This window comes from Gallus gallus, chromosome 3 (genome assembly GCF_016699485.2).
Source record: "Gallus gallus isolate bGalGal1 chromosome 3, bGalGal1.mat.broiler.GRCg7b, whole genome shotgun sequence".
NCBI classification, from domain to species: domain Eukaryota; kingdom Metazoa; phylum Chordata; class Aves; order Galliformes; family Phasianidae; genus Gallus; species Gallus gallus.
This window is the reverse complement of record NC_052534.1, coordinates 13,424,355-13,452,016: the sequence shown is the minus strand read 5'-3', so window position 1 is coordinate 13,452,016 and position 27,662 is coordinate 13,424,355. Positions and strand designations below refer to the sequence as shown.

The 27,662-nt window shown below is 45.2% G+C and overlaps 1 protein-coding gene across 3 annotated transcripts in view; it reads right to left on the bottom strand.

Annotated features, from left to right (window-relative positions):
- PAK5 (p21 (RAC1) activated kinase 5) overlaps window positions 1–27,662 on the bottom strand; it is a 316,295-nt gene that overhangs the window by 186,899 nt on the left and 101,734 nt on the right. For all 3 annotated transcript variants that reach the window (XM_046938631.1, XM_046938634.1, XM_046938630.1), the window contains one exon: window positions 7,093–7,195. The gene's annotated coding sequence lies outside the window, so the exon portion shown is untranslated. The remainder of the gene's footprint in view (window positions 1–7,092; window positions 7,196–27,662) is intronic.

The following is a 27,662-nucleotide window of genomic DNA, read 5'->3' as shown; positions in this document are numbered from 1 at the left end:
CACCGCGAATCCCAATTGCTGCCGGAGAAAAGGTCCCTCCTCGAGGCTTTTCCCTCCGCTGGCAGCAGGGACCGAGAGCATTTTGCACGCTCTATTTTCCTGGCAGCTCAAAGCAAAGCCCGGGGCTCAGATGTCATCGTGAATTGCTTTTTCTGTTCCTTGCAAATATTTAACCACCGTCTTTTCCTCCTGCCAGCCTGCTGACAGCACCAAGATGCCACTGCAAAGCGCGGGCCAAAAGGACAGAAGTACATTTGCGTTCCTTCAAAGTCCATCAGCAATGCAGGGCTGAGCTCCCAGCTGAGCTGCTGAGCTGAAAAGAGGCCGGCAGGGTCTGGGGGACACGCCGTCCCCAAGCAACGTGCAGGCGGCTCATGCAAATGTATGGCAAGAACAATTCCCCCCCTCCCCTCTCTGGCCACTGCTGCAGGATTTTTGTCGCGGTGTTTTCTTCCAATCTCTGCCGCCCTCTGCTGATGCAAAGCCAAGGCAGAGGAGAGCCCTTGTGATGAGCCAAAGCGTCGGGTTTTTGCTGCAAAAGCTCACTCATCCTCGTTAAAAAGCCAGCACAGGCACAACCTGCGTTTTCTTTCCCTTTGTGCCTGACAGAAACCCTGAAGCCATAAAGCACATCACTCGGGGTAGTATTTCTTGTTTAATCACACCGCGGTGCTTTAGGAGCTCGTTCTCATTGCCTTGCAAGAAGTAAATACTGGTATAACCAACTTACAGACAAGAAAGGCAAAAAAAAAGGTTAAAGGCTCTGTCTTGAAACTGCATCCCTACCCTTATAATGTCCCACCTGATTTTCTCCTTGCACCTTCAGAAGCCATCCTGCAACACTTAGCCTTGATGCATCTATGGCTGCTTACAGCCCCAAACTCCCACCTGCAGCTCAGAGAAAGGACCAGACCGCCTCTCGCCTGCCTGGAGCGCACACAGGACTCTGGGGAAGAGCAGAGGCAGCCCGAGAGCCCTGTGCCTGCTCTGCAGCCCAAGGGGAATTGCATCCCAAACACCCGCGGGGAGCCCATCAGCAACAGCCAGCCTATTCCCACTTGGCTTTGCTCAGCAGAGGGAGGGAAGCAATGCAGCCCTGCAGATAACATACCGACACAGACATCCAGCCCTTTGTTTCCCTCCTGCATCTCTAGGAACAATCACTTCGTTCCTCAGTGCTTGAATTTCCCCCTCTGCAAAGTGAAGGTCTCATTTTCATCGTAAAGCAGCTTGAGAGCCGTTGGTAATGAGATTTATGATTATTGAGGAGTTATTTAGTACAGCTTTTAGATCCTGCCTCATTGATTTTGCTTTACAGACTCCGTGGCTCCTGTTGCTATTACCGTTAGCTCACCCCGGCCGCTCAGAGGTTGTTCCTAGAGCAGGACCCAGAGCTCGGAGTTGCACAGGGAAGAGCATTGGCTGCGACTGAGGCTAACTTAGATCTAGGATATTGCTGAGGAGCTCTGTGGGAAGTAGCAGGTGACAGCAGCCCCAGAGCAGGTCATTCCTGCAGCCAGTTCAACACCCCTGGGCCAGCTCTGCCATCCCACGCTTCTTACTCTGCCATATAACCCCTGGTGAAGAGCTTGTGCTGTGGGTGGGTTCTCTAAGCTGACATAAGCTTTGATCCTTGAAAATGAGTTGTTTTAATAATCTAAGCTGCAAAACAACAGAGCAAAGGGAGACATCCTGTTTGAGTCGTGGTGCTTGGTTTCAGGTGAGAACTGTAGAGTCTCGTGGGTTGAAAGGGACCTCAGAGTCCACCCAGCTCCAACCCCCAGCCATGGGCAGGGCTGCCCCCCACCAACTCAGGCTGCCCAGGGTCCACCCAACCTGGCCTGGAGTACCTCCAGGGATGGGGTACCCACAGCTCAGGGCAGCAGTGCCAGGGCCTCACTGCCCTCTGAGTAAAGAATTTCTTCATAACATCTGACCTAAATCTCCCCTCTTGTAGCTTAAAGCCATTCCCTCTTGTCCTATCACTATCTGCTTGTGTAAAAAGTTGTTCCCCTTCCTGCTTATAGGCTCCCTTCAAATACTGTAAGGCTGCATGGAGGGCGATCTACTAACCCACTTCCATTAGGAGGTGGATTAGTAGCTGGGAAACACCAGCTCACTCCAAGACTTCAGTAGCTTGTCTTACTTGGGTAGCAACTAGCAGTATCCCCCTCAATACAATCTACGCCATTTGGCTTAGTGGGATTAATATCAACCAACAACAACAAAATAAAAAGCTAATTCGTCACAAGCAGATTGCCAGATTGCCTGAACATCCTCCATGTGAGTGTATTTCAGCATCTGAAGGACAGGAATCTGTCTACCAAGAAGAAGGCTTTCTGAAGCCTATAAAACATCAAACTGCTCAGCAGCATTTCTCCTTAATTTATACAAGTTGCTGTTTGGCCACGCTCACAAAATGAAGTCTCTCTCCAAGTAGTCGAGCTGCCAGCTCATGGTCTGGCATGAAATAGCACATGCCCAGGGTTGGTTTAGTCTGTGCTTCACTCCTCTGGCCATGGATGTCTGCTCCTCAAATCCTGCAGCCTCAACTGCATGCACCAAGCAACCTCGATGCTTTTACAGATGATGCCCTGAGGAAGGCAAAAGATGTTGCTGGAGCTGCACATACCAATTGTGCTCAGCCTTCTGTGTGCAGGTGAGGAAGGCAGTGTAAATTCCCCATTTCTATAGGTGCTAGACTCAGCACTGCCTCCGTCAGGTCCTTGGAATGCAGCACCTCCAAATGCATCGTTGTCTTACCCTATGGTTGCTTTTAACCTCTAACCAAGTCCCATACAGGAGCTCAGTGCTTGGCTTATAGCCCTCAAAGCTGGGTTTTCATTCAAGCACATTTTTGCTCTGCTCTGAACCCCGCTCACAGACAGACAGCATCCGCAGACAGGAGGCACCAATACACCTGGTGGTACTGGGAGAGCCAGGATGCTCTGGGACATCCCAGCAGCGCTGGGCTATTTCCTCTTCAGGGCGTGAGAAATCATCATTGAGCTGCACTGACAGATTTTGATCTTCATATACTGGGAGAAAATGGTCAATTCTTAATAAGGTAATTGAAGTTCCTCTTTAATAAACCAGCACAAAAGCATTTTACGGCTTCTGGCTAGTATCCAGCGCAACTGAAGTTCATATCAAGGGATCGACAAAGAAACATCCATTGCATCTAATGTTTATTGACCAGACTTTAAAAGCAGCAGGCTGCGGCAGGAGCTCTCTGGAGAGCTCGCTGCTTCTCCTCCAGCGGGGGATGTCTGCGCTTTGGCTCGCGCTGCTGTGCCGCCCGCAGTCAGTGCCTTGCAGCCTCCCGTCTCCCCACGGAGAGATCCCAGCTTCCCCTTTTTTCCGCCACTTCCATCCGTTATCACGACAGCGGCTGAAAGCTCAGTATGAGGCAGCCTGCCTTAGATCAGGCAGTAAGGCTCGGCTTATCACCGCCAAAACACGACGCTCCGCTCTCATTGTTAGGCTGTCGCACTAATTAACGTATCTGAGGGGGCTGTGGGGAGCGCGCACGGTAGTGCGAGTGTGGCGGAGAGAGGCTGGGTGGAAGTGTGGTGCTGGAGCGCGCTGCTTTATTTAACTCCGGATTCCTTTGCCTCCCTACAGTGGCAGCTTTCTGCCTGTGCATCTCTAACGCTCTCTCCATCACAGCCCCAGGCATCACAACAACTTTGATTTCTTAAAGACAGACACAACTATATTTGTACTGAATTATTTTTACCCATAAATAATCACAGATGTGAATGCAGCACAAGAAATGAGAGAGTCTTAACCGAACCAACCCCCATGCTCAGCCCCGACACTGCAAGCTGCTTGGGAATAATCTAGACTTTTCAGGTCAAACTGAAGGCTGTGAAATGAAATCCAGGAGGCTCTCGTTCTCCATTTCCTAGCACATCTAGGTGGAAAAAAAGAACAGTGGCCTTCTCCTGCTGTAATTTCTGCTGGAGAACAGACTTTTCCAGTTTGTGCTACCTGCTTTTATCTTCCCTTGGCACTGCTTTAATCCTTTGTGCCCTCCTCTCTCACTGCAGCAGCTGAAACCCATCTGGCCTGTGTCATTTCTCCTCTTCTCTGCTGCATCCATCCTTCCCCTCCTCCAGAACTGCATCTCACGCTGGGTTCCCATTGCTCTCCTAAGACGAACGCCGTTCTGGTTTTCTCCTCCACTCTCAGTGGTGCTTCTGCTACATCATTGCCAGCACCGTATGTTTCTCCCTCTCGCACTGCCTCTTCCTTCCCACAGTTGCCTTCTTTTCCTGCCTTCCTTTCACTAAAACAAGCAGCTGGTTGGTATTCCCACCCGGGATGAGGAGTGCTAGGCACCGCTCTTGGGTACGGTTTAGAATTCCCATTGCTAACAGCCATTCTTCTCCGGTTACCCAAAAGGGAGCTCAGCAGACAAGTTTTAGCTGCCAGCTTAGGAAGCATCCTCGGGAGTATTCTCTATTTCTGTCGATAGCTCTTCCTCTGCCACCATCACATACTGAGATCATATATCTTAGTATTTTTCCATAAGAAAAGACAAATTAGCCAGAATTTTGTGACCTTCAAAAAGCAATCATTAATTATCTCAAGTCTCCAAGAAGCAGCACACGTGCAGCAGTAAACCAACAAGAGCTGGCTTTGGAGCCCTGCAACTCAACACAACAACAGAGCAAAGCAGCACACTATCTGCATATAAATCAAAGGATAGGAAGAGGGTGGCTGTTAGTGACCATGTTCTGGATACAGTGGGAGCTGATCATAGCACAAATAGTAAGGAATAAAGGGTGAATACTGCTGGTTTGGGCTGGGATTGAATTAATTTTCTTCACAATGTCTCATACGGTGCCACGTTTTGTATTTGTGATCCCAGCAGTGCTGATAACACACCAGAGTTTTAGTTGTTGCTGAGCAGTGCCCACACAGCATGAAGACCTTCTCTGTTTCTCATGCTGTGCTGCCAGCAAGGAGGCCAGAGGTGCACGAGGAGAGGACACAGCCTGGAGAGCTGACCAAAGGGATGCTCCACACGACGTGACTTTGTACTCAACCCCTTAACAGCAATGAGAGCTAGGGAAAAGGTGGAGCAACTTGGAGAGGACACTCAGAGCAATGGTGTTTGTCTTCCCAAGTTATTGTTATACTCTGCTTTACTGGCAATGGCTGAACGTTTGCCTGCCAAAGTGAAGTAGTGAATTAATTCCTTATTTTGCTTTGCTTGCACACAGAGCTTTTGCTTTACCTATTAAACTGACTTTATCTCAAACCCACGAGTTTTCTTGCTTTTACCTTTCCAGTTCTGTTCCCCATCCCACTGTGAGTAGGTGAGTGAGCGGCTGTTTCACTTTTGGCTGCCTACTGGGGTTAACCCACACCGTAACTACGACGAAAGTCTCAAGGAAACTTGCACCTTTGCATGCACCAGGACACATGCAAAGATTCACCTCACTGGCCGGATTACAATTTGCATTTATGCTGAAAAAATGCAAACGCAACCGTGGGCCAGCTGAGACCATACCTGTAATTCTAACTCTTAAAATAACCCAGATGTGTGATTGGGTTGTGTTGGCCACTTGACACATTATAACAGCAGGGGTCCAACAACAGATGAGGCCAGCATGATTTACCTGGAGTCTGCAACAGCACCAACCAACCCCATTCCTCTGGGCTGGGGTTTCAGAGAGTACTGCTTGGTCTGGCCAGAATTCTACCGGGAAGATGAAGGCAGGTGGCACAAGATGCAGGGACATCCCTACAGGAGCTGTCATCTCTTCCTCACCCTCATTCCTCTCTCCACAGGCCGAAGCTCCTGCTTTCTACCCACGGCTCTGCCCCAAACTCACAGGACACCCACAGCTCCACAGCTCGTCGCCTGAGGTTTGGCAGAGGCCTGCCCACGGTGCTCCGGTTGCCGCATTCAGCCACTTTCCAGCACTCACTTTCTGCTTCACCATCTGCTTCTAGATATATTCTGTTACCACATTATTTTGCAGGGACTGTTGATGCACAGAAATAAGGAGGTTTAACAGTCACCATTATGCTGTATTTCTGCAAAGACAAATACTACATGTGGCACTTCCTTCGGTGTGCTTAAGTACTCTGACCTTTAAGACTCCACAGAGTTGGGAAGCAGAGAAAGAAAAGCGTGAAGAGTGATAAAATCACTCACTGCTGCTCATGCCAGGGCTATGTCCCCTGTGTCCCAGGCAGCTTCTCTCTTCTGTTCTGGGTATGGCCATGCTCTGCAGACGTGTTGGATGCACCAGGCTCTGAGGCCAAACCCCATGGGGCTCTAACCCCAAGGTTCAAAGGGCTGCAGATAATTTGGTATGGGAGGAGTTAGGCGATCACAGTCTCCTCCACTCAAGGAAGCTCAGTCCTTGGAAGGGGTGGTGGATCCCCAAGGCCTATGGTCCTCAGGAAATTGCAGTGCTTGTAATGGAAAATATACACCATGTGCCTTTATCAGAGTGCTGGATCTCTATATTCCACACTAGCACACTCTCCTGTATGTGATACAAAGAAAATTTTATCACACACAGTTGGAGCCGTATCTCTGCAATTACCATCCACACACCTGATCTTCACCTGCTTCTAGCAAAGGTGTGATCCAAAGGACAATGAAAATAACAGGCATCTTTCTAAACTGTCTGGGTTAGGTCAGGCTGTTTGCCCAGCTACACGTCATAGAAAGGTTTAGAAAAAAACCCTCTGAAGATCAGCTGTAAACTGCAATATTATACAAAAAATGCATTTACATAAATGTATGTAAGCTTTATATATATGTAAACTATGTTTACATACGTAGACTTGTTAAAGGCTTTGCTAGGGTTGATTGGTTCCTACAGGCTGAGCTATTTGAATTCCTCGAGATAGAACGTAGGCACCTAATTTTATTCACTGCACTGGGGACATTAAGCTAAGATATTTATATGAAAAAACTCATATTTTGCAATAGTTGGAACTCTTAAGGCCTTAATCAGGTTAGAGGGATTTAGAGGCTAGATTGCGATCTGCATCGCATGGGAAATAGAATCGCTTTTTTCTAATTCTATAAACTGATGATTTGAAAAGGAAGGAAAATCTCACCATCTCGGCAGGTTTCTGTTCTCCACATCCACACAAGACATGCTCCGGCAGCCGGGTGCCATCCTTCTGCTTTCCTGCGGCTCCGTGGTATTTCAAGGCAGTACTGCAAAAAACAGACGTATTTCTATGGTAATCATTTTAACACCTTTGACATTGTTTTGTAACTACCCTGGATCCTGATGCGCTTCACAAAGCTGCAGAGAGAGATGAGGGCTGACAAGTCTAAATTTAAGGAGCAGACCTGATTCACCCTCTGGCAATGACACCGGGTCCCCGTGTGAGCGGGTACATTGCTGGTGTCTGTGCAATATTTTGGCTTCACACAGGTTGGCCCAGGTCTCCTTCCTGCTTCAGCCACGTGTTTCAGGAGAAATTTTCCTGGTGAGAAAGTGGGTGGCACCCAGTCACTGGCAGCACACCCTCATCATATGCTACAGAGCTGCAGGCAGGGTTTGGCTGCGTTTGCCTTCACTAGCCCTGCGAGAGGCCAAGGATGGCTGGGACGAACATCAGATCAACGCAGTAGCGCACTGCGTGGGCAGATCAAGTCTAAGCTTGGTGCTTTGCTGCAAAAATGCCTGAGCCAACGTGTGCCTCAATGGCAGCATTTGTGTTTGACAAATACTCTGTTTAGGAGATCATCATATTAGTCACTGGGAGAGTATAACTCACTGAGAAGCAGCCCTGCGGAGAAGCACCTGAGGGTTCCAGCAGACAAAAAGCTGTATGTGAGCCAGCTGTGTGCTCCTGCAGCCTGGAAGCCCAACAGTATTCTGGGCTGCGTCAAAAATCGGGTGGCCAATGGGGGGAAGGAGGGGATTGGCCTCCTCTGCTCTGCCCTTGTGAGGTCCCACCTGGAGGGGGTCCTGCCGCATCCAGGCCCCCAGCACAAGAGGAATGTGGAGCTGCTGGAGCAGGTCCACATGCTATGAAGATGAGGCTATGAAGATGATCGAAGGGCCGAAGTACCTCTCCTGTAAAGAAAAGTTGAGGAAGTTGGGCTTGTTCAGCCTGGAGAAGAGAAGACTCTTCTAGGAGACTCATTACAGCCCTCCAATAACTGAGGGAGCTTATAAACAGGAGGGGGACTGATTCTTTATGCAGTCTGATAGCGACAGGACACGGGGGAATGGCTTTAAACTAAAATAGGGGAGATTTAGGTTAGGTGTCAGAAGGAAGTTCTTTACACAAAGGGAGGGGAGGCCCTGGCACTGCTGCTCAGAGAGCTGTGGGTTTCCCATCCCTGGAGGGCATCCCAGCCCTGCTGGTGAGGGGCAGCTCTGCTCACAGCTGGGGGTCGGCACTGGCTGGGCTTTGAGATCCTTCTAACCTAAGCCATTCTATGATAGCCTCTCTTTTTCATGCTACAAGTATTCATCAGGTCATTTTAGAGAGAGGAAATCATTGGTGAGTTGAGGATAACATCTTCAGTGTAATTTTGCTTATAATATTTCTGTATTGTGTGACTTCTGTCACACCCAGTGTCAGTCCTGCTTCTTGCAGACAGTCTCTTCCAAAGCCATTTTCTTGTGCAGGATATACCTCACATATCAGAGAGAAAATGAGCAGAAATCCACTGCTGCCTGCCTCCCCTGCCCAGCCACCCGCAGCCAATAAAGGCTAAGCCAAGCTAAGGAAATAAATAGCATGCTGGAATACTGAAGATCTCACTCCCCTGAAACAAAGTAAATATCTCCAGTATTTACAGTACCAAAGTTATATTGGAAAATGCTCCCATAGAGACACTGACTCAACAAGAAGTGTTATTGGGGTTTCAGCTAGCACACAGACTGAAGTCCCAGCTGCAAAGCCTGCTGCCATCTCTTAAGCAGAAGATGGCCAGGACCAAGCAGCCCCTGCCCGCCTGGATGCTCCAGGGTCTGGGGCATTGCTGAGACCCTGGGAAAATAATTTAAAAAAACCCATAATACTCAACCTCTGTTTTAGTCAGTGGTATAACTAAGGGACCAGGCTATAATTCAGAGACGCATGCCTGCTCCTTTTGTTGACCTAGTCTCTCTTCTGCTCATTACATTGCTGGATCCCTTGTACTGCAATAGCCTGGAAGCACGGGGCCTTCACTGTGAGGCACTGGGATTTCCTTGGGTACACAGCAGCTTTGCTCCAGACGTGGGACAAGGCTCTGGACTTGCTCTTTCCTCACTTCCAGGAAACTGGGTCTGTACAGCATGGCTGAATGGCAGCTGGCAGAATCTCAGGCTAAGCAATTCACACTACTGGAAACAGAGGGGAAGATGACACTCTAAATCCTCCGTGAGCATACTTTGCTGCTGCTTCAGCCCCTCCAGTGGCTCAGATCCCAGCTGTGGAGCTGCAGGCACTTTCCACAGTATCAGATCGGTATTTCCCAATGTGCTCCTGACTCAGCCTCCGGGTACAGCATGTAGCAGACACGGAGGCTTGGTGTGCCCCGCTCTGCAGGCTGTTTTCCCTTGGAAGCTTATCTCCCAAATACGTGATTCCTGAACCTTTTCAAACAATCATGCTTCAGGAGGAAGGTGAGAAAAAGAGAGGCCTTATGGGACTGGCTTTGCTTCTGGGGAAATGGAAGACAGCATGGAACCAAGATAAATACTCTCAGCAGCAGCATGGAGCAGGTGCTTCACACACAACACCCTTTCCGTAACTCATCCTGAGCAAACTGCACTCAGCATGTGCTACCCCGTCCCAAAACCTGATCCTTCTCTCACAGAAGAGGCATCCCCTGAGTCTCAGCCTCAGCCTCAGCCTTCCTTTCACTCTCTCATTGTTTCCAGCTGCCAGTCCCCCCTCAGTCCTCCCAAACCCTCCTTCCCCAGATCCCAGCAGGACCATCACCACAAGGAGAAGCTGCTTACTGTTGCTTGAACCATCTCAGCACTTCCTGGCTCTTGGCTTTGAAAGCTGTTTGGGGCAGTCTGAACTGTGACCCAGGGGAGTCCTGCACCAAAACCTGGGAGCTGAAGCAACTCCCAGCTCCTGGCTGTAGCCTGAGTTCCCACCTTGGGAGCAGGGTGCTGGGAGAGCCAGCCCTCCTCCATCCCGTTCTGCCCGGGTGATGCTGGCCAGGGGAGCAGGACTCCAAAGGCACACAGCAAAGGGAGCTCCTGGGACAGTCACCAGAATGATATTCGCTGCAGCAGAGGCACAGAAAGGAAGGAAACATATCTATTTTCATTTTTATATAAAGGCAGAATCTTACTAAGTTTAGAGTTCCTTCACTCATTTTGGTCCTCGGACCCACCCCAGTGCTCTCAGTGCATCTCTGGGGACGGGTTGAGCCAGGTTCCACTCCTTGTTTCCCAGCAGGTGAAGCCCAGCTCCCAACATCCATTTTTACAGCTTCTAATCATGTTCCAGCTACCAGCTCATCCCACACTGGATGCAAATCAGGATCCTTTGACATCCTCCCCATGTTCTACCTTCCTGTCCTGCTCCTCAATGCGTCTGGTCAGCAACTGCCTGAGTTACCGACTCACTGAGAAAGCGTTTATGTCTCATTTTGCCACAAAACTCAGCGTAGGTGTTTTCCTATTGCCAGCCACCCCCTCAGACCTCCCGAGGGGACGCTCACATCCCCTGAGCTCAATCTGTGCACAGAGTCCTCTGACGCTAGTGGCAGGCTGAGCACTTATCACCAATAACATGACTTCCTGGGGAGTGGAGAGGGAAAGTAACCCAGACGGCCATATGAATAAACAGCTGAAATGATGAATCAGAAAAACACAGGCTCATTAAGTACGTCAGGTCTTACGGTAACGAGCTCCTTTAAAACAAAAAGGGAACAAAAGTCTGTGCCTTGCCTTCTTCATCCACAGAGAGAGAAAAAGCCTGCTGGTGCTGGCCAGGGGTAGATTCTGACTGCAGGATGCATCCTAAAAGGGGCAGCTTTCACAGCCTTCAGCCATGCGTTGGCCTGCAGCTCTGTCCCACACCAGGGTGCCCGCCAAAGTTGCTGCCGTGCCTGAACACGCGCTCTCCTCTCCAGGCTGCATGCACAGTGCAGATGGAGAAGCTGAGGGGATGGCAGCTGCAGCAAAGGCAGAAAGGCTGCACTGCTTGAAATTCATTTCACTTAGAAAAACTAACTTACCAAAACCAGCATGCAGCAGCAAAAAACGCTCATCTCCCTTGCTGTTCTGTAAGCTTAAGAGCTAATGGATATATCTGATTTTTTTTATTGCTCCCAATCTGAAACTTCACTTTCCAAATTCCAGCCCAGACCAAACTTCCACTGCCAAGTTACAAACCCTGGAATAAGGCACTGAGGAATATGTGACTGCAATAGAAATGATGGCACTGCCTCAACTCAGAAGGGACAGGATTGTGGCTTATAAATATTTCAAGGTGACAGTACATGAGAAGGCTGGGAATTATGAATATTTTTAATAGATAGCAGGAGTAAGCATTCACTTACAGGTAGTAAGGAAAGAAAATATGCGTACGCAGAGGGAAATTCTTGGTAGGAAAGAGGCTGAGAACCTTGGGCCTGTTTCCTGTCACTTGGCGGATGCAAAGGATGACAGTGGGCAATGAGGCCAGATCCTTTTTAAGGGCCACACCATGGCTCAGACCAAACTGAGCTAAGGTATTAAGGGAGAGCTGATCACAACCTGCCAAAGTGCTAGCACAAATACTATCACCTTCCAGCAAAAGGTAACCAACCATTTCCTCCCCCATGTGAAATAGCAAAATGCACCTCCAGCCACTTCTACTGCATGAAGAAAATGAAGGCGTCAGGCATTAAAGGTGCATGTCTCTTGCTAATATATGAACTCAAGCAAGTATACAACACCCCAACTAGGCAGTCTGCTGTTGTGTCTGCAGGCTGATGAACACAAAAACAAAGGGACTCACTATGGAGTGAGGATTATATCATCACTTGATGAGTTCTGCCGTGTCTCACTGTTGATACTGGACATTGTGTCCTATATGAATATTCTGCAATGTGTTTGCCTTCAGCATACACTCATACAAATGTGTGACCCACACTTATGTTGTGTAAGTTGCAGAGTGCTGGTGCCACCTGGTTTGGTGTTTCTAAAAGGTGGAAATAATATATTAGAAGAGATCGCATTTTCTTTCAGTGCTTTAACAGGTCCCTTGAATTTCTTTACAGCTTTTCCAGCTTACAGTTGCAGTGCAGCAGCCTTCGGCAGCAGCACAACAGCCTCTGGGTCCAGTCCAAACCTATCCTTTCCTTCAAAAGTTTCCACGGCAATGCTTCATGCTGTCAGGTTATGTCTGCATCCCCATCATCCTGCACACATCTGGGCAGAAGGGAACGGCTGGGGCAGTATATCTAGCTGCCCTCATCACTGCAAGCAGCTTTGGGACTGCTTCTTTCACTACTACTTCAATGTGTCTCTCTCATTTGAGAGTCTTAGCACACATCGCTCTACTTTGGCTAGTTAATTTTTAAAGAAGCTTTGTATATTAATGCAAATTCTATTAGCGATGCCTCTTGGCAGCTTGTGTATTACATGTGATTCCAGTAGCATGACAACACTTGACAGTCACCACAGTGCTAAATTACATATTATTATTTCATGCCCCTTTTAATGTTTTTAAGACACATCCCTAAAATAAGTCAGAATGCTTAGCATGCTTCTACTAACTCACAAAAATACTCCTTCTTAATTTAGCAAAGCGTATGTTCTTATTAGAGCTATAGATGCCAGATAAGACTGGCACACACCATGTGTGGTGTGAAATGGCGTAGTTGTGTTGCCTTCAGTGGGACTGCAGAGACTGATATCAACAGTGACTGACATGCTATTTCTTTGCGACTGAAACTTGATATTCCAAGCTGGATGACGATCACCACAGGTTAACCACAACATGTAATAGCGAGCCCATTTATGCTACAAGCTATTTTAGTGATTCAAGTTCATAAATCTCTGCTCGTGTGCCAGCCACTAAAGAGGGACAAAGGGAGATGCTGCACAAGTAAAATCTACCAAGGGGGAGAGTTCATAGCACAAAGATTAGAGGCAGCACCGACTACACTGAATTCCACCATTTTGTATTAAACAAGAACAATCTGCTGACAAGTTGTGTTTCACAGCAAATGAATTGTGCTGACTGCTCATGATCCAGCAAAACATGGATGCAGGAAGGGCGCCATGCAAAATCCAAGCACAGATGATCAGAAGCATGAGGTAGCACAGGAGGGAAAAGAAAATTGAACAGGGCTAGAACATAAATGAGGAGACTATTTTCTGGGCCACGTTCATGGGGTCAGCAGGGCTGAACGCTTGTGATGGGACATGAGTGAAAGGGATAGACAATGGGAAAAGGGAGAAGTCCTGAAACAGACAGGGACATGGCCAGCCCTGAAGGGATCAGATGTGAAAGACCAACTCTTCAAGCAGTAAGATGACATTGGATCCCAGAGCAGAAACAGGCTGCAACAATCACCACGTAGCAGAGGAAAAAACCAAAACATTGGCAAATGCTCTTTGCCCTTTTGTGCCTGGTCCAGGTATTCAATCTTTTACTGCTCCGCTAGTCCATAGAAGTAAAACTAATCAAAAGATCTCAGCTCCCTGTGGGTGTTAAGTGCGATGCCACACAATAAAGCTTATTGATTTCTAGTTCCTTTCCTTTTTTTTTTTTTTTAAATAAGGAAAGACACACAGCAGACATGGGAACACCAGCAGTTAAGCTCCCAGAAGTAGCAATACACACTAGAAGCAAGGCCTCAGAGGTAACTCTACCTCAGCCTTCATAGCACTGTGACAACCTAGAGCTGTACCCTGGGCTTTGTCCAGGCTCCCTGCCTCATGTCACTGTGCAGGGCTGGATATTTTACTCCAGCAAACATTGCTTGCCCTCTCCTTCCTTTGACTTGGTAACCTTAGCATCCTTCAAACGAAAGAAGCAGATCCACTGATAAGGTCAAGCTGCTCTCTGTCCCTGAGGTATTTGTGACTGCTCAGCTGAGTTTACCTAGGTAAGACAGGTATCGTAATGGAAGGCAAGCAGGGCCAGCCAACAAAATGTGGTCAGATGTTAAGTGCCCTCACAAAAATGATTTGTGACTGGATAACATTGTGCCTGTGTCAGGAGCCAGCAAGATAAAATAGGTCAGCTCAGCTTTATGGCTGACTCCTGCTACAGATAGACCTACTGGAGATGTTGCTGCCTGCAGACATTTATGGTTTTCCACACAATGTTTTTGTTTCCCTCTGCAGGTTGTCAGCTGTGACGAACAACACTTACAAACACCACGACACCAGCAAATGCATGCTGTGTGACCATAGAGACAGCTGGCTCTGCAGTGGGCAAGTTGCTAAAAGCAGTCACTTGTGTCCACATTCACATGCATCTTCTCCATCCCCTTCCTTACTGAGAAAGAAAAAACCCACATTTTTGTGGGCACATACTTCCTTCACATTGACTCATAAATGAATACCAAGCTGCCTGGTCACTGCCTGTAGATCACTTCCTTGAAATGCCATGTAATAGCCCATAAGTAGTGCTAGCAACTCCTATGACCTATGCAAGAGGTACTGTGCACTTGTCATGATGAAGTCAAATGGCACCACTGGTGCCACAGTAATGCTGGAAGAGGCTCATGGCCTCAGGCTCGTGCTCACCTTAAATAAAGGTCTCCCCAGACCATTATTTCTATCATCTGAAGACTTAGAGCAGCTTGGGGGGAAGCAGAGGCTAAGAGAAGTGTGGCGGGCAGTATACAGGGGATACAGACATCATCTGGAGCTTGTGAATGGCTCTCTGTTCCTTTGAGTCTCAGCTCACCATTTGAAAAATGCAGATATTTGGCTCCAGGTCAGATGCCCTGTTGAACCCCAACCTCCTTTAGGCACACTTCTGTTCGTCCAGAAAGCAGAAGGGAGGGAAAAATAATAATAAAAAAAGCACTGGCACAGCTCTGCAATGGACTACCACATGGTGCTCTTCAGGTCTCCTCTCTTACTCTGAACGACCAATTTCTACTTTCTGTTCTCAGGTTTAGTGATTAAAATGCTGAATGAAAATTATCCATACTTTTCTCAGCCATAATATATGACATCTCCAACGCCAGCATGCTGCCCTTCCCTCCCCCTGCTAGCTGTGAGGCAGACCACAGTTCTTTTCCACTCACTGAGATTTGATTGCTGGTGAGAAAGACTTTGGCAAAACCTCCTATTCTGAGGCACACGGCACATATGATAAATCAATGGCAATCATCCCAACCCTAATGTCAGAACCTAAAGAGAGATGTAATCCTACAATATTTGAAGATTTCACAAGAACAAGTTTCCTTCTTTTTAAATTCAGCTGTGGGATTTCCTGTTACTGAAATAATCTTCAAATTATTCTTTCTGGTTGGAAGGAAAATTTTGCTTTACAAAGCACACAGAGATGCCTCAAAGCAGTTCTTCTCTACTTCCTAAGAACGAAAGGTCACCACTAGAAAAGATGCAGGAAGCAGAGAACTTACATGTGCAAAGACAAAATGTAGGTCAAACCTAACCTGCTTTGAATAATTTTGACTTCTGCTCAGTGCAGAGGAAAACTCCTCTCCAGGCCAGACTGCTGGGAGGGAGAGGGTGTCCTTCACCACTGGGCTCCTTCCTCAGCCACAGTTCTAACCAGCCCCAAGACCTTGCAGTCAGCAGCGTAACACAAGTATTAAAGATCTCAGCCTGTATTGTTTGGCTTTGCATCACCTGAAGGTATGTTGCTGGGGCTTTTAGGACACAAGGTATGTTTATCCTAAATACAAGCGTTCATACCCTCACCAGGGCTAACTGAGACATACTTACACAGCTGCAAGCAGACCACCAGCGGCAGGACACCCATTATGCTGCAAGGCACTATGAAGGTAGGTCCCAAGAAAATCAGCTCTACCATCATTTCAGAGAACTTGCTTCTGCATGCCGCACTCCATTCCTGCAGTGAACCAAGCTTTCTGACACTGCAGCAATGGACTTCAGGGACTCGCTAAAGGGAGCTTCCTTATCTCCTACAGAGAGATTAAGGCATCAGCAGCTGCAGTCAGGAGCGCTTGCCAACAGCTCATTCACAAAGAGCAAGAAGTAGGGAGAAAGCACATATCAACATTGAAATTCACTGGTGGCAGTGCTGGCTTGCTAAAAAGCAGGTGAGCCTTGAAACCGGCATGTGGGAGAGTCTTCAAAAGGTCTGATCCCATCCTGAGTCTGAAAGCACCGTGTACGAAGGGAGCTCAGCAAACAGCAGTTAAAGTGGCACAGGGAGAAGCAATTTGATCTTGAGTAGAAAGCAGAAAAAAAAAACACAGCTCCTGTGAAACTCGAGTGGGAGGGAAAGAACATAAGACTTCAATAAACTCTGCTTCATAGCCCAAAGTTATGAAAACAACTTAGAAATTAAAGGAAAACAGTGCTACCCTGAATGCCAACTTGTGACTTTAGGGCAGGAGGGCTGATGGCTTTTTGATTTAGAGGATATTGCCCATGAGGGACAGATCCAACAACCAAAACACAACTAACTCTCTGAGGGAGAGGAAGGTGCCTGTTTCTTCTCTCTGGTAACCCACGACAGGATGTGTTGGAGCAGCACAAAGCTGCACCAGGGGAGGTTCAGACTAGACATGAGGAACAACTTTTTTTTTAACACGAGGTGGTCAAACACCAAAACACCTTAGAGAGGTGGTGGATGGCCCATGCCTGTCAGTGTCAGGAGGCATTTAGACAACGTCCTCAGTAATATGCTTCAACTTTTGGTTGGCCCTGAAGTGGTCAGGCAGTTGGACTCAGTGATCTCCGTAGTTCCCTTCCAGCTGAACTGTTCATTCTAAAATGCTGATGGCCATGCCAGAAAAATTGCAGGACCCCTCCTCAGGTTGCCTTGAATGCAATCCATCAAGAAAGATGAGGAAAGTCACCTCACCCTGCCAGTGCCCAGACTCTTTGCTCAGTCCTTGCTGAACCTTCCTAAATGTCTGTCAGTAGATGACAAAATATTTCTTGAAGCGCAGCTTACAGACTGCTGCACAAAAATAGTTTATTTGCTTACAGTGCTGGCAATGCAGCATTATGGATGCTTTCAAGTCACGTGAAGTACAGTACAGTTACAACATGAGCTACTGGAGCAGAAAGCCTGAATTTGTCTTTCTTCCCTTTTGATTCTATTCCCCTTTCAGGCTCTCTCTCATGCTATAGGTTTCTCTTCTTTGCTGTTTTTTTGTTTTGTTTTGTTTGTTTGTTTTTTGCTTTCCAACATGACACAACAAGCTGGTTAGGAGCTCAGGAGTAATAATTGGTTCCTTTGTTGGTCACCTTATTAATGAAGTATTGGTAAAACCAAAATTAAACCTGCATTTGTATTGCCCAAATAATGTGCCTTTGCATTTACAGAGACCAAACATTCAACACCAAACCCAAAGATTTTTCATGACTCTTAGTCACTCACAAAATGGCTTTCAAGGAAGGTTCTAGATACTCTGAAAACTCAGATCACGAATTAGGGCTGCCTACATCACAAAATTATAGTCATCAACTGAGTCAGCACTGGAATAAGATTAACATTAACAAGACTTGATAGACAATAAGACAAATTTAAGGTACAGCAGAAAGTTCATTACAGTGCAAATGCACCATGTAACGCTTGCCACTGGAAAAATTACTACTGTATATTTAAAAGCTAATTTTGAAAAATATGTTTTGCAGCAACTTTGAGTTCTCCAATGAAAAATGGTGTTACACAAGCGAACGGGTTCTTAGCCAAATTTTGCTTCTAGCTATGTGCGCTATTACTACAGCTCTTAATGAGATTTGGTCTTAGAGCTGAGAATCAGAGCAGTAATATGCAATTTTATTAATCTATATACGTATTTCCCCTGAAATGGTGTTGATTTTGAGCTTGGTGGAGGAGTTATATAAAAAGTTCTAAAACAATTTTATTTATTTTTACACCTGTACAGTTGGTAACTTTCCATAAATTAATATAGGTCAAATTCAGCATGGTCTCCTTCTCCAAAGTGACCTGTTGCAATTTGGGGTGCCTTGACTTTACCTTGCCCTGCCTGAAACCCCATTAGAAAGCTGGCACTTTTTAGAGGACAAGAGTCCTTGGCACTTCTGGAGACCACCTCCTCTAAAGTTAGGGAGAGCATCACACCCAAGCCAGAAGTGGCTGAAACTACTGACTATGACGATATTTCTGTTCTGTGGCAATCTTGAAGTCTCAGACCTTCATGGTGAGAACAGCTTCTGCCCTCACACCCACCCAGGCTGTATGCTGGTTTTATGCCTCAACTTCAGACCCCACCTTGTCCAGACACCTTTCTTGGGCTTAGCCAGAGGGGAAGCACAGCTCCCTCCATCATTTCTATACAGCTTCCTTTTGCCAAAGCTGTTCTGCTTTGATAATGTTTTACTCCAATTTTAGCCAGATCCTACACGGCCACTGAGAATCAGTTCCCCAGATTTCCCCTTGCAGAGCTAAATATGTTGGTGCTATAGGAAAAACAGCACCATATGGCAGTTGTTTGATCACTAAGCATAAGATGCAGTCTTTTGAAAACTCCTGAGCTCCACCTGTCTAGAAAGTTTTTTCCTCCTCCTAGACACTGCAGGCTTGTTTGTGCATTGCTCATGTCCCCACTGTCCAGAAAAAGATAATGCTAGAGATTCGTTCTAGACACACATTTATTCCTGACACATTACCCACAATCTGCAGTGGCACTATTGTCTTGAAAGATGATGTAGGTATGAATTTTCCCCATCAAAATTATCACTAATCTTTGATACTCAAGCATCCATAGCTGATGAGATTTTCCTGCACGTTTCCAAGGGTACTGACTCAACCTGCAGCCACTATATTTGCACATAACCTCAGAGGCATATATAGATGGGAGTCCAATTACAGGAGGCTGACATATTCATAGCCTGCTTTTAAGAGCCTCTGACATTATCTTGGACTAGTATTGCAAGCCAAGAATCCTTGTTCAATGTATTTGATGTTTATATCATATTAAAATCACTTAAGTACATAAGTAGTATTCAGTGTCCTGTGGGACAAATGGAGGTGTTCACTCTGACCTGCTCCACAGTGCCAACAAGAGGCAGATGACTAGTTTGGTACACTGTGTGCATCACATCATGGTGTGGACTGGATGCATCTGCAACACAAAAAAGGTGTAGGAAAGACATGATGAGAGGGAGAGTAAACATGATTTTCAAGTGCAAGATGCTGGCTCTGCTTTCTTTCTGCCGTGCAACTATGCGCTAAAGGAAATAATTTTGCTAAAGATGCTCCGCATCCTTTGTGAAATTACTCTTTAAATGCTGATTCTCCATCTGCTGCACAGCCTCAGATTTTGAAATATATTTAGGGACCTGGGTACCAGCAATTTCACATAGGTGTCTGGCTTGGTTTAAAAATTAAATTCCTGTCTTTTTGTGTAACAACATACATAGCGAGTTCAACCCTTGTAATGAGGGAAACCGTAGACATAATCTAGAAATGATGCAAGAAAGACTTGACCTTGAAACAAGATGAAAATCATTTACTTGGCTGTGAAAGTGAGGTTACTGACCACATCTGTGCCTCATATACAAGAATAACAAATTGTGTTACACCAAAGACTTCACTTGTTTGAAATAGGCTCACAAGCATAAAAGCAAATGAAAGGTAAAGTTTCTTCTCATTATACACGCTTCAGAAGAAATCTTACTTTATCTTTAGATAAATTCACTTGCCACTAACATCTGCATCCCTGGAAGCTTGGCTGGTAGCCCCAAGGGAACTGCAAGGTATGGTTAATTGAATGAAAACAGCCTCAATAAAGATTTTCCCGTAAGAAGCTGCCTATCAAAGCTCTTATCTTACAGACATCAGGCATAGCACCACAAAGGTAGGGAAGAAAGGGCTACAGAGACCAACAGAAGTAGTATTCTTTGTTCCACACCAAGGCTCTGGGACCTCAACAACTCATTTCCTTTTCTTCAGTCCTCTGACAAGTCTGCAAGCCACAGATTAGAAAGATGCCTTGACAATAAATAGTCCCCTTGATAAGGCTGAGATGTTGGCTGCCTGAACATTTTCTCTTTGTAAGTAACTTGGAAATATTGTACCTTTGCTGTAGGAACTCAAGGAGTTTAATTTTCCTAGACTGTTCATTTTTAAACAGGTCTTTCTTTTCCCCCACACATTTTCACACGCACCATATTTATACATGCATTCACATTTTGAATCCTTCAGGTTCTATAATTTAAAGGAAGTTATTTTAAAAACTCTTTAAAAAGGAAGCACTTGAGTCATCTATCCATGAAGTCGAGCACTTTCATTATCATGAGCCTATCCACCAAGGACTCCAAGGGAGCCCAAACCTAAAATGAATAGCTATCCTAAAAACCTTCTGAGATATCAACAATAACTGAAGACCATTTTGTAACAATCTTTCCAGGCTAGCAGATGACTTATTGGAAGTTTGAGCTAGTCTCCCAATACGTCGAGGTCCCAAACAGCCACCTTAGTTTTTATCTAATGCCTAAACTCAGACATCATGGCAAAGACACAATGCATTTTACAGAAGAAATATATCACTAAGTCAGTCATACATTCTACTTTAGTCACTATGGGATCTTCCAGAAAATTGGAATCTTGCTGCAACTTTCATTTCTCATTACGGTCCCAACAAATTGCCACAGAGCCAGTATGTGGCTGCTGTAAATTTTCTGTTGAAGCCAGTGGCATTACACCAAATCACGTCAACTAACTCAAGCCCATAATTCACCCTCTGTATAAAAATTAAAATTCACTATACTGCCAGTTCTTCTTCTTGGTTGTACAAAGGTCTAAAAAGTTACTCAAAGAAACAATTGGTTCTTCCGTTCACCCTCGGATCTGCTCCTTCAGACCATTTATGCACTCTCCCTCTCCTCTCTGAATAACGTTGTAGCAGACTGAACCACTTAAAATGACGTACTCAAATAAGACTGCACTTACAGTATTCATTTCCAGAGTTCATTAAATAAGAATCTTCAGAATTCGTTTTCTTCACAGCTTTGTATTTTTTTGTATTTTGTTTGTTTGTTGGTTTTTTTTTGACACAGTTGGATGAAAACTGGTGAACTGCTGGATCTCAGTGAGGAATATCAAGGATGCTGATTGCTTTGACATACATGCTATGCTCTTCTGCTGCTTACAGAATAGAGTATTTTTGGTCCCAGCAGTCCCACAAGACACCCAGTGCATGTGTCAGTCATTGCCTGCAGCCAACATCAGCACAACAGTTTGGTAAGGACTGTGACAGTCCTCACCAGGGTTCTGGAAAGTGCGGAGCATAATCCAGCTTTTCCTCTTAGGAGCAGATATTCAAGGAAGACAACAAGCAGCAGGACAACTGCAGGGAGGCCAATACCCCACCCCAGGGGAAAGCAACTCCAGAGAGCAAAGAGCACCACAACTTCTGTGGCAAGCTACTATGTTAAGTAGTAGAAATTCACTGTTGTCAGCGGACAGTGCTGCAGGAGAAGCAGCCTTGACTTTGACAGGGTAGGATGGAAGAAAGGGCTGAGGATTTTGTGAATCATGCTGTGCTGCTGGCCTCAAAATCTCACATGCCAACGCCTCTGTTGTTCTCACAATCTGCCAGGACTAGCTCCTCTCTGAGAAAGCACTGCGCTTTGGGGAAAATCAGAACTGTAGGGACAGGCAGAAGTCCTTTGCAGTGTCTCCCAGAAACACCACACCTCTTCCCACATCTGGGTTTAAGGAACATTTTTTCCTCTCCCCCTTCCACTGACTTCTCCCTGCATTCCCCAGTGGAAGAAAAAGTCAAATGCCTGCTGAACTCCACACTGGAGCAAAGGAAACAGCGCAAAGGAGCACTACCCTGTGTGCTGAGCCAGGGCTGTGGCAAACCACTGCTGCCACGTAGCAGTGATGTGTCAAGCCTGGTGCTGGGCTTCCTATACATGGCAGCACCAGTCCCACAGATATATCTGTTGTTATTCCATGGGGCTCTTATCACTGCAGATTGAACGTCTTGCTTCCTTCTTAGTATGGTTGACAAGAATGAGGCAGTTGAAAAAGATACATCAAGGTCCTCAGTGCCAATTCTGGCAGGTTATGTTTTTAGCAGGGAACATCACTTCTCTTACCAGCTAATTCCCACCTCCTTTTCCTTCCCCCACATGACGCTCCCTGTTGTTCGGGCACTAATGAAGTCATCAAAATGGTTATGGGACTCTGGAGATCACTTATCAGAAGTTCTGTATCTATTTTAAAGGCCTGTTTCATCCACAAATGTAAAGATTTCTCTCATAAGGATACTCCTCAGTATCTGATTTATTGGAGAAAATGGATGTGATTCAGGTCAAAAGCAGAGAAACGTGTCTGCTGTATTACTACAAAGAAAAGTGGTATGATCAATAGTTGCCTGTGTACTTTCTCACCACAGAAAGGACAGCTGCTCCAACACATGGGAAGAGATGAGTAGGAGTGCAAATGAAAAAAACAATATATCCTCTCTTCAGCACTTTACAGGGCAAATACAGCTATTAAGGAGTCAAAAGTGAAAGACTGTTTGAGGAAAAATGATAGCCTGGAGTTTTTGCCTTCCATTCACAACTCACCACTGCCTCCGGACAAGCCTCTGTCTGAGTGAGCACCACTGACGAACTTCACCCACAAACCATCATTTGGAGCAGAATGAGATTGCTTTTGTTAGGGAACTCTGTAGCTCACTTAAGTAATTTGATATCAGAATAGCCTTCGGTATTTTGATTTCTTTAGAAGACTCAAGTATCTCAGAATTTGGATAGCAGAGAAAACAGCTGTTATCTTAATATACATATACCAGCATTTTGAGATCCTCTACCAAACTAGACTTGAGAATGGATTTACCTAACTTGAAGGTTAGCATCTAAGCTAGCTGGAAAACCCAATCTCACTGGCCTGCTATACACAGGGATTTGGGTTGCCTCAGGTCTAGAACAGCTCCAGCTTCACCAGTCTTTCTGGAAGGCACAGATGACAAGCTACGGCATGGTTGCTCTGCTGGTGCCCAAGCCTGGTTTAGGTCTGGTTCTTACAGCAGTAGCTTACAAGAGAGAGGGATGATTCTTCACCATGGTTGACTTACACAGTAAATATAGCCCACTTCCAATGCCACCTGTGTAGCCCCTGTTAAGTTAGAGAAACTATCTCAGCATCTTCATTATTCTTGTCCAGTAAGAACCTGGGAAGTTAGTGAGTTAGAAAGTTAGTAGTGGTACTGGGACCCTTAACACCTGTTACAGCATTTCAATCTCCAAGCACTAAAGAACTGAGTTTCATGTCATGAGCCAGCAGTGTGCCCTTGTGGCCAGGAAGGCCAACAGTATCCTAGGGTGCATTAAGAAAAGCATGGCCAGCAGGTGCCATTACTGGTGTTTTTCCCCTCCCTGCCCAAATAAATAACAGCAGTACACTTCATACTAGATTGAAGCCTACAATTAAGAATTCAGTCATGTTCAGATATCTAATTGGCTTCTCCCAAGGGAAGGACAGGCTCAGCAACATGTTGTGTACACAGAGAACCAAACAGGTCTTCAGAAAATGATACCTTAGAAAGTTGTTGAGGTCCCTTCTGATGATGGCAGAAAATAAAAGGGAAAAAAGAAAACATTAACATTCACAGGTCTGATTTTTTGAAATGGATGTCTCCTTCCCTGAAGATTTGCAAGACTTATTAAAAATATGCTTTCTGGAGCAGCCAGCTGCTGCCTGCCATCTCCCCCACACCCATGCAAAAGCAAGTGGGCTAAGTTACTGCAGCATCTTTCTTTGCTTTGTTTTTTTCTGTTTTTTTTTCCTCCCCTTTTTTAAGTTGTTTTAATTTTAGATCTCCTCCTCCAGTTCTCAGAACTGCTCCTGCACACCCCTGCCATTTCAGACTCATTTCCCCCAGTGGATTTCAGATATTGTGATATTTCTGGTACCCCTCAATGAAGATGTCAGGACAGATTATTTTGCTTGATCTCAGTACGACTTTTACTTATTTTCACCAGGCTCCTGAGAAATGCTTGCTTCTGAGTAAGTCTAGGACAGTAAAAGTACACTGCACACAGTTCTATATCTTCTATCCCAAGTTTTGATGCTTGTTAGGAAATGTTACAACACAGGTTACACATAAGTCAATCCTTTCCCCTCATCTCAAGTCAAACCAGACTTAGCCCATATGCTCTGAGAATGGCAAACAACACACTAAGGATTTCTTTCATCAGATAAATTATGGTTTGGAAGTGGAAAGAATAGCTGGGCAAGTTACGACTCCCTTTAGTTTGTTTTCACCTGGACTTTCTATACCATTTCCCTTGTTGATACAATTTCTCATTAGAGTATCCTTATCTCTTTAAATAACCAGCATATTCCCTGCAGCAGACTTCAGAATATTTTCTATCCAATACTTCTGGTTGTTTTTGACTTATGGAAGAACAAACTATAACAACATAAAAAGAGTAAACAACCACCACACAACCTCCATGGTCATGTAACCATCGCTGAGGTCTCTTGCATAACCAGTAGTCCTAGAACAAACTGGTGAACTTGGCAGCAGATAGCTTGATTTCTCAAAACTGAGCTCTAAACTTCACTTGTGTTTTTATAGTGCAACACACATGATATTTTTTAGACAGATCTAATCCTTCTTTCTCCGATGACAACAGCTAACTCATGGCCAGATAGATTACCTGCAAAGCTTATTGCAGTAGAAGTGTCACGATCTTCTTCTCATTTCCTCACAGCTTCCACAGAGAAGGAAAGTAGTTTTAAACCAGATCTTGAACCAATGCACTGCCCTTGAAGGGGGTCATCACAAAGAGTTTGTAGAAAGAATTCAGGGTTTCAGTGACATTGACTGTTGGCACTTAAGAAAGCTTCTCTGAAAGATACCAGACCTAACATAATTAAGATTTTCTATTTTTTTTTTTTTTAGATTAGGACGAAAAATGTTACATTAATGAGTCACAGGCTTTATCCTGCCGAAGCAGGTTCTTGCAAGTACTTTAAGAATTGTGAATGAAGCTCATGCCATTATAAGTATAGTGTTTCCCTACACACAAAGGGTGCCTGGTTTGGATCTTATTCTTTCTTCCCCTCATTCAAAATAATCTACTGACAACTCAGTTGCACGTAAGGACCTGTAGAGAGCCAGAGATCCAATGATCTGTGTCAACAGCCTTTTGTAGTGCCAAATAGCAAGACTGATAATTGTTAGACCAGCTCACTCCCCACCCCCCAATCTGCTTCAGATGCCACAGAAAAATACAGGTATTCCAAAGCCCCAGCTCCCAATGACCATTGTCCTCATGGTCTTCCTTAGACATGCCATTTTATTTTTGCTAATTATTGGGAGTTTCCCCAGTGATTCTGACCCCTTTTATAATGAGTTGTCAGGTTTTCATATGTAGTCAGAGCTAATGTCCACAAAAACACTGTTTACATAAAGAGTTTTGACTATTCAAAACCTTATGCACAGGTGCATTATGTATAGAATATACATCTTACAATGACATACAAAGAGCCTACAATATACTTGGTGAGTATTTTTACCCAGTGTGCTGCCCTAGTTGGCATGGCCATTTAGCAATGCAATAGCTACACTATTCTACCAAGCATTTCAGGACAACCTCATGCACATCCTGTAACTACATTGGAAAAGTGAAAAAAACTTGCTTAGAGCAACAGCCCAGTGCCAGCTCACTAAGAGACTTCAAGGGACACTCATTGTATAGTTTTATTTACTTTGTAGGTTTTCTGCTACAGGAATTGTCTCCATGTGCAACAAGCATTCACTGGAAACAGGTGCTGTATTACATCAGTCAATAGTGACAATCTGATCTAACATGCAGAGTAGTAGTATTGAGGAGACAAAATCAGTTTCTCCCAACCTGCATTATCTCCTCAGTTAGGTGGTTATGAGATTACCTCTAGAAAAATCAAGACCAAGAAAGATGGCTTCCTCAGAGAGAGTGAGTTACGACCAGAAGTATACCAGTTTAAACACCTCCCAGATTTATGGGATTAAAAATAACCATTACCTCGAACAGTCTCGGACTTCAGGATACAGGGAAAGTTTACTGAAAGCAGAAATGCATAGACCTGGAAGACCTGAAATGGCTATTTTCTACTGCCTTCTACTAGTCTTACATACATATACACATACATACATATATATACACATATATACACATAATATATGTATACACACACGTGTATGTGTGTGTATACATATATTACACTGCAAATTCACTGGGACAGGGAATACCTCAGTCATTGTATTTGCACACGATACAAGATATGCTCAGCCTTGCTTTAGGCATAACTGTCATTCCTGCTATTTATAATTGCAGTTTTCTTCCAATTGTAATATACTCACCATTCCCAGAAGCCTCAGTGCTACCCCTTTGGGAAAGTGCTATAGGTCAAGAAATAAAAATATAGGCTTCCTATAGCATTTTAAAAAAGCAAACCTTGTAAAACTCAATAGCACAACTGCAACTTTACAAAATTCAGGTTATGGGTTGCTGAATGCTCCTGCACTGAGGCAACTGCTTCACGCTGTTTATTCTCGATGCTGCCCCATAAACACTGACTGTGACAAAACTACAGTTTAGCTCTACAGGATGGCTGACAACAACAACAAGAAAAAAAAAAAAACCTGCTGGAATTCTCTCTTCTTCCCTGCATTCTGATTCTCAGTGCGGGCAGGTGAAGCTGAGGGCTCCAGCCAGCACAGTGTTTTGCTGGCTAGGGATACAGCAGTCTGAACAGAGATTGCTCAGAGAGCACAGAGGGTTGCTAGCAGACTGGTTTCAGAAGATCTTTAATACAGCCAAAAGGATAGAATTCATTTACTCAGGAAAAAAAAAGAAACGTTTTGAGTAATATCAATAAAATCTTTCAATTTCTAACCCCAAAACCCCACTGCAAATTTAGCAGATTTATTATTAGCTGGCTAAGATGTGCAATTAAAGTATAACATTAGAAGATACCTAGGTGAATTCAGCACCTAGTGTGGATATGTGGCAACAAATTTTTCTCCAGCAGCGTGTGGGAAAATTCCTCCCTGCTGTGGATTCATACCCAGCACCAGGCAAGGCTCAACTAGCTACTGCCAAGTAAGCAGTGGGACTGGTGCATAGGATGGCAGCAGTCCCAATCTCTGTGCAGGAAGAAAACAGTGCCAGTGCTAATTATTCATACAGGTAAGCTAGATGCATCTCCTTTTCTACAAGGAAATGCCATGCCAGATACTAATATACACAGGTTGCTTTTCTGTTCAGCCTCTGCTATATCATTTTCTGTTTATGATTGAAGATAAAAAAAACAACTGCAGAGCCTTGACTCTCCCCACACACAAGGAAAACCCCACAAATAACATCCCCACACTGATCATTAAATTAAGGCAAATTCAGATACCTTTGCTAACACCCAGAGCTTCCTCCAGCTTTCAATATATGCAAGGAATGATTGATGTATGCAATAAAGTTTTAAGTCTATCTTGCTGGGTAAGCCCTGTGCCAACACAAGAGGGCATAGCAACGCTGCCCTATCCACACAGGGCCACGAGGTCATGGCTACTGCCA